General features: G+C 39.4%; 1 protein-coding gene across 3 annotated transcripts in view; it reads left to right on the forward strand.

The window, feature by feature from the left end:
- Positions 1-15,621, forward strand: part of Creb5 (cAMP responsive element binding protein 5) — a 387,517-nt gene that overhangs the window by 275,157 nt on the left and 96,739 nt on the right. The gene's annotated exons all lie outside the window — the stretch shown is intronic.

Genomic DNA, 15,621 nt, shown 5'->3' on the forward strand with positions numbered 1-15,621 from the left:
ATTCTAAAAGGTTGATCCTAATTTAAAATCTGTCATTCTTACTACATATACTTCTACAGATCAATTCACACTAGAGGTTTATTTAATAATCATTTAGGGATTTTTCTGTGAAAAAAATCAACTAATCACAAGGACAATGTTAATTGTGGCCATCTGAGTTGTTCACATGTGACGTCAAATGATATTCATCATAATGAACAAACTGAAGCATAATTTTTTTTATAATTGCTCCAAATGTAAAAAAAAAATAATAATAATAAAGCTAATTGATTTTTTCCAACTTCCTTGATCTGGAGGGAATTGTATCAATTTCGAGGATGTCATAAAACCAAATATTTAAAGTATGTTTCAAATAATAAGAGAGAACTGCTTAACTTAATAAAGATGTGGAATTCATTTATGAAGACAAACACTGGCTGTGGACCAATAGGCAAAGAATTTGCCAGACTTTTGCAGTAGTTAGTCAGTCATTCTTGTATATCCCCTTTGCTCTGTCACGCCTAAGCTCCCTATATAGAGAAAATGAATTCTCTTGGCCATACCAGACTTTAAAATCATTGTTTTTGAGAAAACACACAGAAGGTATTCTTTCAGTTTTCTTCCTTTTAAGGATAATATTCCATGGCACTTATAATTGTAATTCTTATTACCTTATTTTAATTAAAGAGATTTACTTGGCATATGCGTTTGATGCTTGGGAACATGACATAAAAGTTATGTCAATCCCTTCTGCAGGGCTTCAGCCATTGAAAGTATTAGCAAAAATGGGAAAACAATTAACTATCACAAAAACAGTTAAGTTTTTGGGTATTAATCTAGAGCAAAAATCACAAGCCCTGGAGTGAACATTTCCATTTGGCATTTTCTTTCTCTCTCTCTCTTTGCTTTTTTTTTTTTTTTTTTTTTTCTTTTTTGTACCAGGGATTGAACCAGGGGGTGCTTACCCACTGAGCCATATCTCCACCCTTTATATTTTTTATTTTGAGACAAGTTCTCACTAAGTTGCTTAGGCCCTCACTAAGTTGCTGAGGCTGGCCTCAAACTTGCAATTCTCTTGCCTCAGCCTCCTGCATCTCTGGAATAATGGGCCTGTGCCACCACACCTGACTTGGCATTTTCCCTTTTACAACTCTCAAGAGAAATAACCTTAGACTTAACAAGGCAGAGCCATCTACCACCAGTAGCATTTAGGTTAACACTCTGGTGGTGATTCCTTTGGATCAACTCTCTTATCTTCCAGAAAGTTTCTGAGCTGTGTGATGGTGTTTTCCTTTTTCCTTTTCCAGAAAGTAAACACAAATTTTCCCAAAGGTCAAAAGAAATCAGAATGACTTTATGACTTTATCTCTGGTAGTCAAAAGATACATAGCACCTATCATCAGGGAGTTATGAGTCTAAGGCAAGAGGCAAACACTGAACTAACAATCATACATATAAATATGTTATTAGAATGAGCATGAAGGAAAAGCATAGGCAGCTGTGACTTTCTAAATTAGAGGTGCCTCTAATTAAGGAGTCATAGAAAATTTTAAGCAATATGTCAACAGAGGTCTAAAAGATGGATGAGAGTTGTCAACAAACGAGCAGATGTCTGAGTATTGCAGGCAAAGGCCATAGGGTGTATCAAGGCCCTGGGGTAGGAAGAGCTAGGCACATTCTAGGACATGAAAGAGAGGCAGGGTGGGTGGCGCATATCAAGCCAGGTGGAAAGTAGTACTACAGACATCAATGAAGCATAACATTTAAAAAATGCTTTCTCAAAAAAAAAAAATTGTAAATCCTTAATGCTTGAAAGAATGTTGGGCAGAGAAGTATCAGTCTACATCTTTGGTCCATGAAGATCATTCTGGTTGTACTGCAGAGGTTGGATGGGAGGGGAACGAAATTAGAGGCAGAAATTGTTGGAAGAAATCAAGTTAGAGAACACAGTGTTTTGGACCAGGATCTTGGCAGTGGGGATAGAACCACATGGATGAATTCCAGGTCTCTAGTGGGGGTAGAGTCGATAGAACTTGGTGAATGATTGGAAGTCAGGCTGAGCATGTCCAACTTAATGCCTGGATTCTACCAATACACTCCTATCAAATATATTTTAGGAGATGTTAGGATGCTTTCTATGAAAAAGAATCTGAAGATGAGGCACTATATTAATCAGAGTTCTTCAGAGAAACAAACTAATAGGAAAGAGAGCATAGGTAGGTGGGTAGATAGATAGTTAGATAGATAGACAGATAACCATTCCCCACATAAAATGGTTTGACATGATTTTTGACTTTATGATGGTGTGAAAGCATATCCATACAACCATTCTGATTTTCACTTTCAGTACAGTATTCAGAAAGTTACATGAGATATTCAATACTATGTTATACTGTACCTTTGTGTTGAATGATTTTACCCAACAATAAACTAAGACAGGTGTTTTGAGCTTGTTTAAATAGACTAGGCTAGACTGAGATGTTTAGTCGGTTAGGTGTATTAAATGCATTTTTGCCTCATAATATTTTCAACTTAGGATGATGTGTTAGTCAGCTTTTCATTGCTGTGACTGAAATACCTGACAGGAACAACTTGGAGGAGGAAAAATTTCAGAGTCCATGATCAGCCTACTCCATTGTTCTAGACCCAACGTGAGGTGGAGCTTCATGGCCAAAGGACACAATGGAGGAAAGTAGCTCAGGACATGGTGACCAGGAAGCAGAGAGAGGGGGAAAGGGGCCATGGGGAAGATGAACTCTTCCAGGGCCACCTCCCCAGTGACCCACCTCCTCTAGCCACACCCTATCTACCTACAGTTACCACCCTGTCAGTCCATTCAAATTAGGATGGACTAAATAGGTTACACCTCTCACAATCTAGTCATTTCACCACTGAATAGACTTGCATTAACACAGGAGTTTTGGGGACCTCATAGCCAAACTGTAATAGATGGGTTTTTCAGGATACAACCCCACCGTAAGTAAAGGAACCAATCTATCTTCCTTCCTTCCTTCCTTCCTTCCTTCCTTCCTTCCTTCCTTCTCCCCCACTCTTCTTTCTCACTCATTCTTCCTTTCTTTCTTCCTTCCTACCATAAGGACTTAGCTCACTAGATTACAGAGGCTGAGGAGTCCCACTATCTGTCATCTGCCAGCTGGAAAGCAAATGGTATAAATTCTAGTCAAAATCTGAAGGTCTAGGAACCAGGAACATCAATGGTGTTTGTCCCAGACCAAAGACAAGAGAAGGAGTGTCCCAGCTCAAGAAGTCAACTTCCCTCACCTTTTTGTTTTCTTTAGGTTCTCTTTGGCACATGGTGCCCTCCCAATGGGGCAGGCATAGTGCTTTACTCAGCCCATCTGTTTGCATGCTAACCTTTTCCAGAACCTCCCTTATGAGGGACAAACCCCCAAATTACATTTCAGCAGATCTCTGGGCAACTGGTGGCCCAGTGAAGTTAACCCATAAAACAATCACGGGCACTGTGGACCAGACAGATGGTCCTCAGGACTCAGCACTGGCACTTGGAAAAAGTTAGCTTAGCTTGTTAGCAGGGAGGACCACGTGGCATCTACGAGTCAGTAGGAAAAATGTTTTTCCTGGCAGCTTATAGACTTGGAGGATTTTTGTCTCTCCCCAAACGCCCAGTTTAGATCTGGTCCCAGTGGGTCTGACAGCACTACATTGAAAAGACAGAACTGCTTATTTGGGGACCTGTCCTACCCCTCCTAAAAGAATTATTCTGCTTAACAACAAGTGACTTACTCTAGTTCACAGAAGAGTGAAACCTTTATTTTCACAGACATTAAAATGACTACTGTTCGTACATAAGAAGAAACCATCCCCTCTCCTGCCGCTTGGGATTTCTTGTCCCTGCCCATCTTCGCTAAATGCTACCTGTACTCAGGGACCATGGGAGCCTTTCTTCTGTTCAAGAAAAGGAATGTTCAAGAGCTGCCAGTGAGGAACCACTCTCCCATTTGTCTCTAACTTTGAGGAAAATCTGTTCATGACTGATATGTTGCTTCCCTGAAGTAATTATTTCTGGATCTCCTTCTAAGTCAGGTTACCCACTCTGGATCATATCTGCTCCTATCAGTTCAGGGTTGAAAAGGTCCGTGAAGATTGTTGGTTTGGTCACTTTATGAGTGACGAAACAGAAACTCGGAAGCAGTGAGGACATAGCCATAGCCCAGGTAAATGAGAGGTAGGAGGCCATAGGCGCCCTTGTGGGCTGTTCAAAGCCATGCCATGCTGTGACGGGCTTGGTCGCTTTTTTGCCTTACCCTTTTATGACCTTCAAATGAACATCTGAGAAAGTACAACTCAGCCTTTCTGTTCTAGCTAGAGACTTAATTTTAGGAATCTGAGGAGAAACTAAGCACTTGATCTAACATGAAGGGATTTCTTGGGGGACAGTTACTCCCCCTGGGCAAGCATAAAGTGGAACATGTTCTTTAAGTCCACTGTTACTCACTTTCTATTTCTTATTAGGGATTTATTGTCTGTAGCTAAAATTGACATTTACTTTCCCCATAACCCTACCACAAATTAAAATCAGGCCCTAAGTCCCTCCAGGGAAGATATTTATTAAGCTGTAGGAAGACATCTGAAATGATACCAAACTATACTTTAAACATGAAACCCGAAGTACCACATTTGTTTGAGGGTAGGAATAGGACTGTCTGGGGAATAATTTGGAAAACTGAGTAAGTCACCCTCTTTGGCAAAATGTTGGGCCACCAGGGTAGGCAAACATGCCTTAGAAGAGACACTTAATATGTAAACCCTTGTGTGACTTGAAACTAATCATTGAAACCTAAAGAATTCGTTTTTTTTTCAGAATGAACTTAAAAGAAAAGTAAGTCCTTTAAAACTTCCTGCCTTTAAAGAATATATGCAGATCTTTCAATTATAAATCTACTAAGAGGATTGGGAGAAATATCAAAATAAAATCTATAAAAATGTAAAACTGGATTCTGAAGCTGACCTGGGTAACCCAGGAAAAAGGGGAAAAGTGTGTTTGGACTGGAAGTCTTTCACTTTTACCTGGTATCATGTGCACATATGCAGGTGTTTGTGTGTAGTGGAAGTGTTTATATGTAGAACACAGCCACAGTTCCAGTCTCATGACAGATCTACCCCTGTCCCCAGGGAAGTCATTCACAGTGGCTTGTTGGCTTGTGTGTCTAGTCCATCCGTGAATTGTTTGGAAAATAGCAAAGCCTGGTTGAAAGGCCCTTTGAGATCCTTGGATGCAACCTGCAAAATAAATGCCAAGTATCATTGTCATGAACTTTATTGCTCCTATTCTACTAAGTGTTTCAGATTAATATCAATTTAGCTGCATGATAAGCGCTCTTGCAAAGTGGGAGAACTTGAAAGGTAGCTCAGGGAAGGTTGCACAAGGAAGAGGACAGTTTCCTAGAAACTCCACCCTTGCCTATACTCCTTGCTCAAGTCAGTGCGAAGCTGACAGGCCCTAGAAATCAGGAGAGTGTGTCAAGTTACCATGACCCTTAGAAAGACCCCCTTTCATGGGGCTGGGGATGTGGCTGAGTGATAGAGTGCTTGCTTAGCACCACAAAAAAATAAAAATAAAAAATAAAAATGATCCCTGTCATGGACGTATCATAAGGATATAGCAGCCAGGAGATGAGAGACAGGGTAGGATGAGTAACCTCATTAAGTCATTCAACAAACCTCTATGGGCCAAGCTCAGTGCTCTCTCTCCAGCCTGGGGGAGATGCACATGCTGTGAGAGCACATAGCAGGGACCAGCCTGAACTGGAGAGATCAGAGCAGGTTTCCCAGAGAAGATGATGGTGAATATACCAGGCCTCACAGTTATGGAAGAGACACCCAGGTCCCTTGGAGAATTTAGATGTTTTGGGTCTTTTCTTCAAACATTTCACCCCCAAACTTAGAATAATATAGCACTACTTTGTATTTTAAAGGATACCAGTAATTATTTTCTGAAGATGAGTTGACTGGAATATGCATTGATCAGTTTACAAAGGTCAAACATACTTACACCACACCTGAGATGTGGATGTGACGGTTACATGGTTGTTGCTGAGGAGAGAGCAGAGAAGTCACATGATGTGCCAAATTCCCACTCAGGGTCTGTGGCAAAGCCAGGAGGCAGCCCAGAGTCTGGGCCTTGTCAGCCACACGAGGCAGTTTTATTCAATTTACTGGTCCATGATGGCAGCCAGCATTATCTCTATTATTTCTGTCAGCCACCCTGACTGGAATAAGTGAAAATAATAGACCTAATTTAGGACTCCACAAGGTCTGCCAGCACCCCCCATACACACACTCCTCCTCCCTAGAATCCAGGCCAGACAGGGTCAAATCTATTTTTTTAAAAGCCTAATAAGAGGAAATTCCAAAACCTCAATTAGCCATTTAATTGTTTTACACTATTTCTTTGGAGATCTTCTTTGCTAACTTAAATCCCATGTGCTGCTCATTTATTATTATTTTGCCTCGATTGAGTTTCCAAATCACTGGTGAGCATTCTCTGAATCTAGTAATCTGGAAACTTGCAGATCACTCTTGTCATCTCTCTGCCTCTCTATTGTCTCTTTGATTGGCTGAAAACTTCGTAATTCCTTTTCTTTTCCCCTTAGGACTTCTTTTCTGGCTTGTTAACTATTTTCCTGGGCTTTTCTGGAACCTTCTCCAAGTTCCATAATGTTTGGCCCTGGCCTGAGGAGGATTTCTTTAGCATCTCTCACACTCATCCCATGTCTGTGGCTGTTTGATTCGGCAGTGGTTGAGAACAGCTTGCCACCCTCAGTCAGGATGTGACTAGCAAGGCATTTGCTAAGCTTGGGGGCGCGGGGTAAAGCCTCCTTCCCTGCAGTGTTTCTTTGGAGAACAAGGGATCCTCTCAGCAATGTTATCACTTTATCATTAAGAATGGAACTTGGAAAATCATTCTTTTAGCAGCCGCAGGTTGCATAGTCTATGTGTGGAGTCACAACTGCCGAAAGCCACTCCCTCTGGACCTCAGACACCTCCCCTCTCCTGCCAGTGAATCAGTGACACTCATAAATTCCAACACCACCTCCTAAAAACCTGAAATAATCCCAGCAAGTGGCTGGGTGGAGGGTGTCATAAATCTGGTCTCCTGGGACAGGTATCGAAGAGACCCTACCTCAAGATTCAAGGAGAGGTTAGATAAAGGCATGGGGAGGGTACCGTAATGAGGAGGAGCCTGGCAGAATGCACAGGCTGAGCAGTTGCTGCCTGGTGACCCAATGTGTTTTTTTCCACAGTTCTGTTTTTCCTGAAGTCTCTTGAAACTGAAGCAATTGTCATTTGGCTCCACAATTCAGTTGTCGATTAAGAATATGAGTATGGGGAGCGGGGAGACTTGTGGATTTCACCACAGATTATTCAATTAAAATATGATAACCGAAAAAGCTGAGAGGCCAAGAGAATCCTAAACAGAATAGCCAGCCTAGAGCTTGGCATGGGGGTGGGGCTGTGCTGTCTGTGAGCTCAGGGTTCTCTGCCTCTACAGGATACCCAGGCAAGTGGGTTAGTGAATGTTTTCATGAATTATTCATCTATGGTGAATGAATGCAAGCAGCAATCTCATGTAAATGACAAGGCTCATAATCAGAGGGCTACTTATTTGTCCATATGAAGCAAGGAGGAAGCTTATTAACAACTCACAATAGCAAGAAATTTTATTTAGCGATCTGCCTCTATAAAGATGTATTTTGCCCCAGCCAGTGAGATGTGCATCATTTATTAGAGCTACGTTGAAAATCGTCTTTTATTTCACATCTTTTTTATCTGCATTTACTTGCCTTTTCTAAGTGTAACTTTATGAATAATTGATGCAACTGAGAAGTTATTGGCTGGTTGAAAAGCCATCTCTTCATGCCTGCCTGCCTGACCCAGGCTAAAGCCAAACTGTTAAGGCATTTAGGGTCTTTTATAAAAGATCTTTATAAAGAGCCTTTAGCTCGTTACAAGACAAAAAATATCAGATTTTGAAAATGGAATTTTTTTTTTTCTGACAATAGTACATCAGAAACCAATCCAGTCGTGTTTTTGGTTAACTTAAATGAATCAGGCTGACTGCATGACTAATTCAGATTAATGGTGCAGAAATCAGTCATTAAAGAAGCCAAGAGGGAAAAAAAAGAAAGATTGATTTAATAGTCTTAACAGAATGACCATAAATTTGGATCTCTCCTCTTATTACTACTCTCTCTGCTTAAAACACTTGAAAGCACTAGTAAACATCTCTGCCTGAGTAGATGCAGCGATACACTATAAAACCACGCCGGGGCTCCAGCAGGATGTAGATCTGTTAGCTGTATTATGTTTTATTGCTAACATTGGCTTTCTCACAGCCAGGCTTTCATTTAAAGAAAAAGAAGGTATAGTTTCCAAGACATCAGATACTACATCTATAAAACGAAGGCATCAGTAGTACAAAATGGATTCAAAAGAGAAAGAGAGACCCAGACACCCAAACACCCAAATTTGCCTTGTGTGGTATGTTTAATTTCAGATACCCTGGTGGTGAGAGTTCCCAAAGCACCTTTGTCAATATCAAGTCCTTGTCAGTGTCAAGTCTGTGCAATGCAGAACCAAGATGCTAAGTGGACCATAGTGAGGCTGTAACTGTATCTTGGAGCAAGGACTGTGAGCATTATAAAGTGCAACCTTATTGCAGGGCATGCATCCAATTTTTAGAACATTATATAGATTGGAGACAGATGAGTGGTCCGGAATGATTTGTGGTCTTTTTTTATGAAATGCCTAAAATATAATTTCAAATAGAAATTAATTTAAGTGATACAAAAACAAATGAGTCCAGGGCTCATCTGAAAGCTTGGGTTCAATTTTAGGGACTCTGGCAAAAAGCACAAATTGCCTTGGGGGTAGTCACGTATGCTTTTCAAGAACAGAAACGGGTTGTTTGAGGCTATTAATGTAAATTGGAATTTCACTGATGACTTGAAGATCAACTACATTCTTCTCAAAGATCATTTATTGAATATTATTTTTGCAAGGTCCCTTGATAATGGGCAAGAAGATCCTTGATATCTATGTTTTCACTAATTCAACAAATATTTATTAAGCACTGAAAAGACACTTTCTTAAGTTTCAGAAGTCTTGGTTGTGGTAGACAAGGTGGCTACAATCTCTGACTTATGAAGTTTATTGTCTAATTAGGAGGAAATTCATTTTAAAAAAAATCACTCCATCATTGATGAACTACAATCAACTGAGATGGTAACCTCAAAGAGACAACAGAACATACCTAATTTGTTTGTTGTATCCTGCCCGAATGGAAATTTGAGAAAGAATTATGCAATTAACCTACGTGGTGAAACCAATTTTCCCCTCTGAAATGATAATGCAGTCTGATGCATGTTAGGTGCTTGATTGATCTTTAATGAGTGATCAATGGATTTATTCATTGATTGACTAAATAATGATAAATGTTATAGAGGAAAGTACAGGTACATTGAGAGCATTACAAAAAGGGCCCCTCCTGGTGTGGTTACCTAAAGAAGGCAAGGATTAAGTCACAAATCTGTGGCAGGAAGGAAGCTGGAACTTTCTGGAAGGTGGGAAAGGGTCAGGATTGGTTGAAATGTGTGGAGTTCAGGGCTACAGCTGGGAAGGCAGTTGGAGGCCGGAGGATGCAAAGCTTTGGAGTTTTGCCACATTTTATCACAGGGAGATGGGTTTCACATCCCCCAGATAGCAACCCTGTTTGATATTGCTGTTTCACCAGTTTTTAGGATAAGATGGCAGATGAAGGTGAGGCAAAAAATAGGATATAGATACAAAGGCAAAAATTCTCTTCCTAAATACCTAAATGTGTCATCAAAAGAAAAGTAGGGAGGGAGAAATTCTTGAGGGAAGTGTCATTTTTTTCTCAGAGGTCTGCCCTCTCTTGAACCTAAGAAAGTTTGAAAAAGAATTCTTGTTATTTTAATTAATTTATGTTGTTTATTTAGTTTTGTGGTACTGGGGATGGAAACTAGGGTCTCACATGGACCAGGCAAGCACTCTAGTGCTAAGCTACATCCCAGACCTTTTTTTAAACTTTTATTCTGAGATAGGGTCTCTCTAGGTGCCCAGGCTGGTCTTGAACTTGTAATCCTCCTGCCTCACCCGTAGCTTGGATTACAGGTATATGCCACAGTGCCGGCAGAATGTGTGTTTTAATTGAAACTACTGGTGTATTGGTACCTTTTCTAGAGCCAAATATTTCTATTTCTTTGTCTCATTTGTTAAAAGGGGAAATATTGTATTGACCTGTCTATCTTTAGAAACTTGGCGGTGAGATTTGGGGCAGAGTATGAGGTCATTCAAAAAAGATATGGCAACAGGATCCTACCTGTCTTCTCTCCCCCGACCTCTTGAATTATTTTCAATTTACACAATAATTAAATGATGTCTTTTAAGATGTGGGTTAAACACATTTCTTGTCTTCCCAATTATTACTTCTGTTGGGTTTTGTCACTGTTCAGGGAAAACAAGATACTGAAGATTAATCTTTGGAGAACTAGTTTGGTTCCATTTTGAGAAATATTTGCAAGGGCCTTTCTGAGAAATAATGTGAAGTCATTTTGCAATTCTCCAAAGTTGTGGGTGAGAGAATTCCAATTGCCTCTGTAGAAGGGCTTGATAATAAGGTGATGAATTTTTAAAGAAATAAATATGCAGGGAATGTTGAACATTTTTATATTGGTCAAAGTGTAGTTTTTTTCTTTTTTTAAAAATTTTTAAAATTTATTTTTAGTTGTCAGTGGACTTTAATTACTTAATTAATTTATGTGTGGTGTTGAGAATCGAACCCAGTGCCTCACACATTAGGCAAGTGTTCTCCCACTGAGCTACGAACCCAGCCCCAAAGTGTAGTTTCTTAATTAAAACTAAGAACTGATGTTAAGATCTCAGACTTAATTTCTTGGTTGAAATAGGGTGATTACTCTGTTGTTTGGTGAGTGTTTCAGAATAATAACAACAACTACTTTTTATTAAGCATATTCAATTTATTTAGCATGTAGTAGCTCATTTAATGTGTCATGCGGTAAATATCACTGTTTATCTCCATTTTGCAATTGAGAAAACCTAAGCACAGAGAGATCAAGTGGTTTTCCCACAATAGCACAGCTAGTACATGGCAGAGCTCAGATTTCCACATAGGCAGTGCAGTCTGGCCCCTGAACCCATGTTCTTCACTATCCATTTTACGGTGGAATTATTACATGTGGAAGAAATTAATATATTGTCTTTCCATTTCACATTCTAATTGATTATCCTGAAAACTGCTTTCTTTTCAAAAGCAGGAATTTTTAATTTCCACTTTGTAAAAGAATGAGAAAATAAGCATTACACAATAGAAAATGTCTTCACTTAAGAATTAGGAGTTCATATTCTCTTCTTTAGCATTTCAGTCTCCCCATCCCAGACAAAACTACTTTGTCAAATCAGGTTGCAAAACTTTATTTAAGAAGATCCAAAGGAAGCACATATTTCTTTTCATAAGCAAATACAAGTAGAGTGGGCAATAAATACCCTTTTCCAGTCTGTGTGTGAAATGATGTTACACTTAAGAGAAATGAGTGTGGATCCCATAGAATGTAAGTCTCTTTCTAGGAACACCTTCTATTTGGGGTCTAGTCATGTTCCAAATGTAGTCCTGGTATTAAGAACTAGATTCTGGACCAACTTAATGTCTTGAATGTGAACATTGACCGCCGACTACCTGCCAGATGCTGGGTTAAGCCCTGGGCACACAGCAGTGAGTGCTGAATAAATATCGTAATGGAGCTCAGAGTCTACCTCAATTAAAAGCATCTAGCTTTCATGTCAGGTCCTAGAATTTGAATAGAACTTCAAGGGACTTTGAGATAGCCTGCAGCCTACCTGTTCATGGGACAGATGAAATGGAGAACTCCAAAGTTCAGAGGTCTCTTCCAGTATGACTCCTGAGTCTCTTACTTCCTGCCCCGACCTTCTGTCCATTTGCTTGCTCTGAAGTTTGTAAAATTTTGCTTCCCATCAGTCCTTATGTTATTATTTCTCTATCTTCTTAAGGTTTCTTTGATGTCTATAGCCTTTCCATGCTAACACAGATCTTCCAATTTTCTAAGATAATAGTCTTCATCACTCTCCTCTTTCTTTGGCTGAGCACATGGCTGACTGATCTGTCTGTCCTGATAGTTTAGTAGACAATCCAGGGTACCACAGGGCTTTCAAAGATGGAGGAAAGAGAGCAGTCTCCAGAGACCCTCTCAGGCCCTTTAAACCCACACTACAGTCATTGGCTCCTTGAAGATATCAAGGCTTGCCGGGGACAAGGTAGACTGGCAGACACAGTCCTGTCTTTTCAGACACCCCCAGACTGGAAAACATCCTTTAGGGGGAAAAATAAGGACATGAAATCGCTTGCTGTGGTACCTATCATTCTGCTAAAGACAGTGAAAACACAGTCTGTCATCCTTGACATTTTAATTGAAAGAAAAGCTTACATAGATTTCAGCCGTAAGCAGTATGTTTATACAAGTGTATAAAGAGCAATAATCTGTCAAGTTGGAAAAATCTTAATGCTGCAGGACTCAGTTTAGTAATTGAACAATCCAACATGAGCTCACACATCTTACCTTGTTCCATGGCTCAATAATTTTTAGTAGAAATACTTTACCTAGAGGCATGTGGTTATTAAAAAGGAGGCTCGGCTTGCTCCAAGTCTGGAATTATTAGCTCATGGCAACAAGCCTGCACTGGAGGAAAGACTGTTGGGTCTTTGTTTCACAATTTTACTGCTATTTTGTCATCTTACTTGCAGAATCTAATTGATGTGTTGTTTGGGGAAGTTTTTGTTTACGTGTGTGTGTGTGTGTGTGTGTGTGTGTGTGTGTGTTTTAAGAAGGAAAACAGAATTTCGCATGGATAGGAGATTCCTCATGTTAGTGGTTTTCCAGTATTTTACTACTTTGTGCAAAGTCAAGGAAGCAATGTGAATATCAAAGGAAATGGACCATGAATTTATTTTAGCATAAAAAAATCAATAATAACTCAGTTGTGGGAGCTAGCAAGGTGTGATGGGGAAGCTCTGTATTGCAAGACAAGGAGAAGCCCTGCTCCTTTTCATGACCTGTGCGACCTTGGACAAAGTTAAAGCTACCTGGATTCAGTTTGCTCTTAAGTGGGAATTATACTACCTACCTACCACGTGGCATTATTTCAAGTCACATGAAATCAGGGCTGTGATAATGCTTTGAAAAATAGGAAGTATTGTTCAAGAGCAATATAAAAAGTTGTATGCCCATATTCTGTATTAAATAACAATAATTCTTATTTCAGTACATGCAAAGGGAATTAGACAATATATTTATTCCAGTACTACTCTTGCCTCAATGATACAAGTATTTTAGACAAATGATTGTTTCTACAGGCCTAGTTACCTAGAAAATTCTTAAGTCTAGTTCTGTATTTTATTTTATTTTTTTATTTAAAATAAAGAAATAAAATGCAGGGCCTTGTACACACTAGACAAATGCTCCACCATTGAGCAACACCTCAGCCCTGTTCCTTGATATACCTACAGATGGATAAGTGCAGATTTTACACCTTTCTGTTTTTATAGTGTAAAAGCCCAAGTAAGAAGTTTAGAGAACTCCATCAGTATATTATAATGGGAGTTGGGAAATAATGTATAGAATCTGTGTGAACCTCAAAATTATTCAGAACTCAAACATATAGAGATCTCAAATAACCATTTTTCCCACCCAAGTGTACATTGCTAATTGGTCTGACTGGTATCATTTGGAAACTGTTATTATAATCCCAAGGGAACCCAGTACCCTGAAAGACTTTCTTAATTAGTGAGGAAATACTTGATATTTTAAAATCTAGTAGGTCTGTGCATCATGTGGAAATAACCAAACTAATCAGAGCATTGAATTAAATGAAACACACTATTTTTTTCAACTATCCCACATGATAGTTTCCATCATTTGGGTAAAACGAAAACTCATTTTAAATTTAATTACTTTTACATTCCCTTTCACATCACCATTGAGTTGTTCAATTGATTTTTTTTTTTGAAGAACACATCAATAAAAAGTGATGACCAGGATTGTTTTTATATGTCAGGTTAGAAACTGAATGTGAATTATGCTCATGAGCATGATATTGCAAATCCAAGTAATACAAAGAAATGTTTTTCATTGTCTTTCCTTTAGCAGTGTATGTTTGTTCCTGTTCACCCTTGAAGCTTTCCTCTCATGACAGATTTATGGTAAAGGCAGTATGTATGTGTGTGCATATGTAGATGTATGTGTATCCATCTCTGCAGATTGGGTAGATACTGATGGGTGATGTAGAGATGCTCTCAAAGGATCTTGCTTACTATGAAACTGGGGAGTCCAGCGACTAATCCTGGACCTGGAGGAACTATTACTGAACATTGTATGCTGTGATATACAACTGTTTTCTTTTAAATCAAGTTCCCAACGAAACATGAAGACTGGAGAAAACAAAAGAAATATGTTGACAGGGCCACATTCTATACCTATTTGACTCAAGCGAGCTATTCACCTCTGAATGAAATATCCTTTACAAACCTGGTAAAGTTACAAACTTCTGTAGTATTTTGGAGCTTTGGAACCAGCAGTGCCCCTAAACTGGGAAAGCTGGAGGACCTTTGCAGACCTACTAGTCCTTATTGTCAGTCTATATTCCAGACGCCCCAAGAGATACTCTTAGTGCCTCATTTGCATTTCTGAAAATGCTCATTTCATTGTTCCAACCTACTTACATCAGCCTATCTAAGTATGTATTCATACACACATTCTACCAATAAAACAGATTGTAATTTGTGTACATTGACATATCTTCTGTGAAAGGGCTTTATAATCTTTTCTCTTTCCATATGTACACCTTCCTAAGTATATAAATCTTGACTAATTTATGACTAATCCTTCTAGGATGTGTGTGACCACGATGGTTAGCTACATTCCCAAAAGAGCTCTTGGGCAAAAAAGAGTGGAAAACTTAATCTTTGGAATTTTAACAGCAATGTGAAGAAAGAACATGTTGGCATTCTTTTCCCCCAGCTCAATCTCCCACTTCTCTGTGAGTCACCCAGAGACTCCCAGGAAGGGCCTCCTCTCGCAGCTCCGACAACACTGTAGCAGAGATTGTGCGTCCCTGAAGCGTGGCCAGGCCTTGGGCCCACCTGGAGCATCCGGGCTGCAGCCTTACCTAGTTTTTAGCATAAGAGGGTCTTCTTTTTTCTTTAGAACATACACTGATTCTGAAAGTACATGTTTCCAGCACAACATTCAGAATAAAGTTGTTTAACATGGAAGACTCATAGACCCTGAGAAATTTTTGTTTATTTGTTTTGTTTGTTGTTAAGTCTTTAATTTAATGGCTTGACATTTATACAGCTCCCCAGAGCAAACCCATCAGGAGATTGAGAATTTAGCTGGGGAGGTCAGTTGTTTGCCATTTTTAATAAACACAAATAATTTCCTTTTTCCCTCAGCTCCACATTCCCTAGCTCATTAAATCAATGTCAGGCTCTTAAAGTTTTCTGGGATTTTTTTTTTGTTTTTCAAATCGAAGCAACAGCTCAAACTG

This window comes from Sciurus carolinensis, chromosome 8 (genome assembly GCF_902686445.1).
Source record: "Sciurus carolinensis chromosome 8, mSciCar1.2, whole genome shotgun sequence".
NCBI lineage: Eukaryota > Metazoa > Chordata > Mammalia > Rodentia > Sciuridae > Sciurus > Sciurus carolinensis.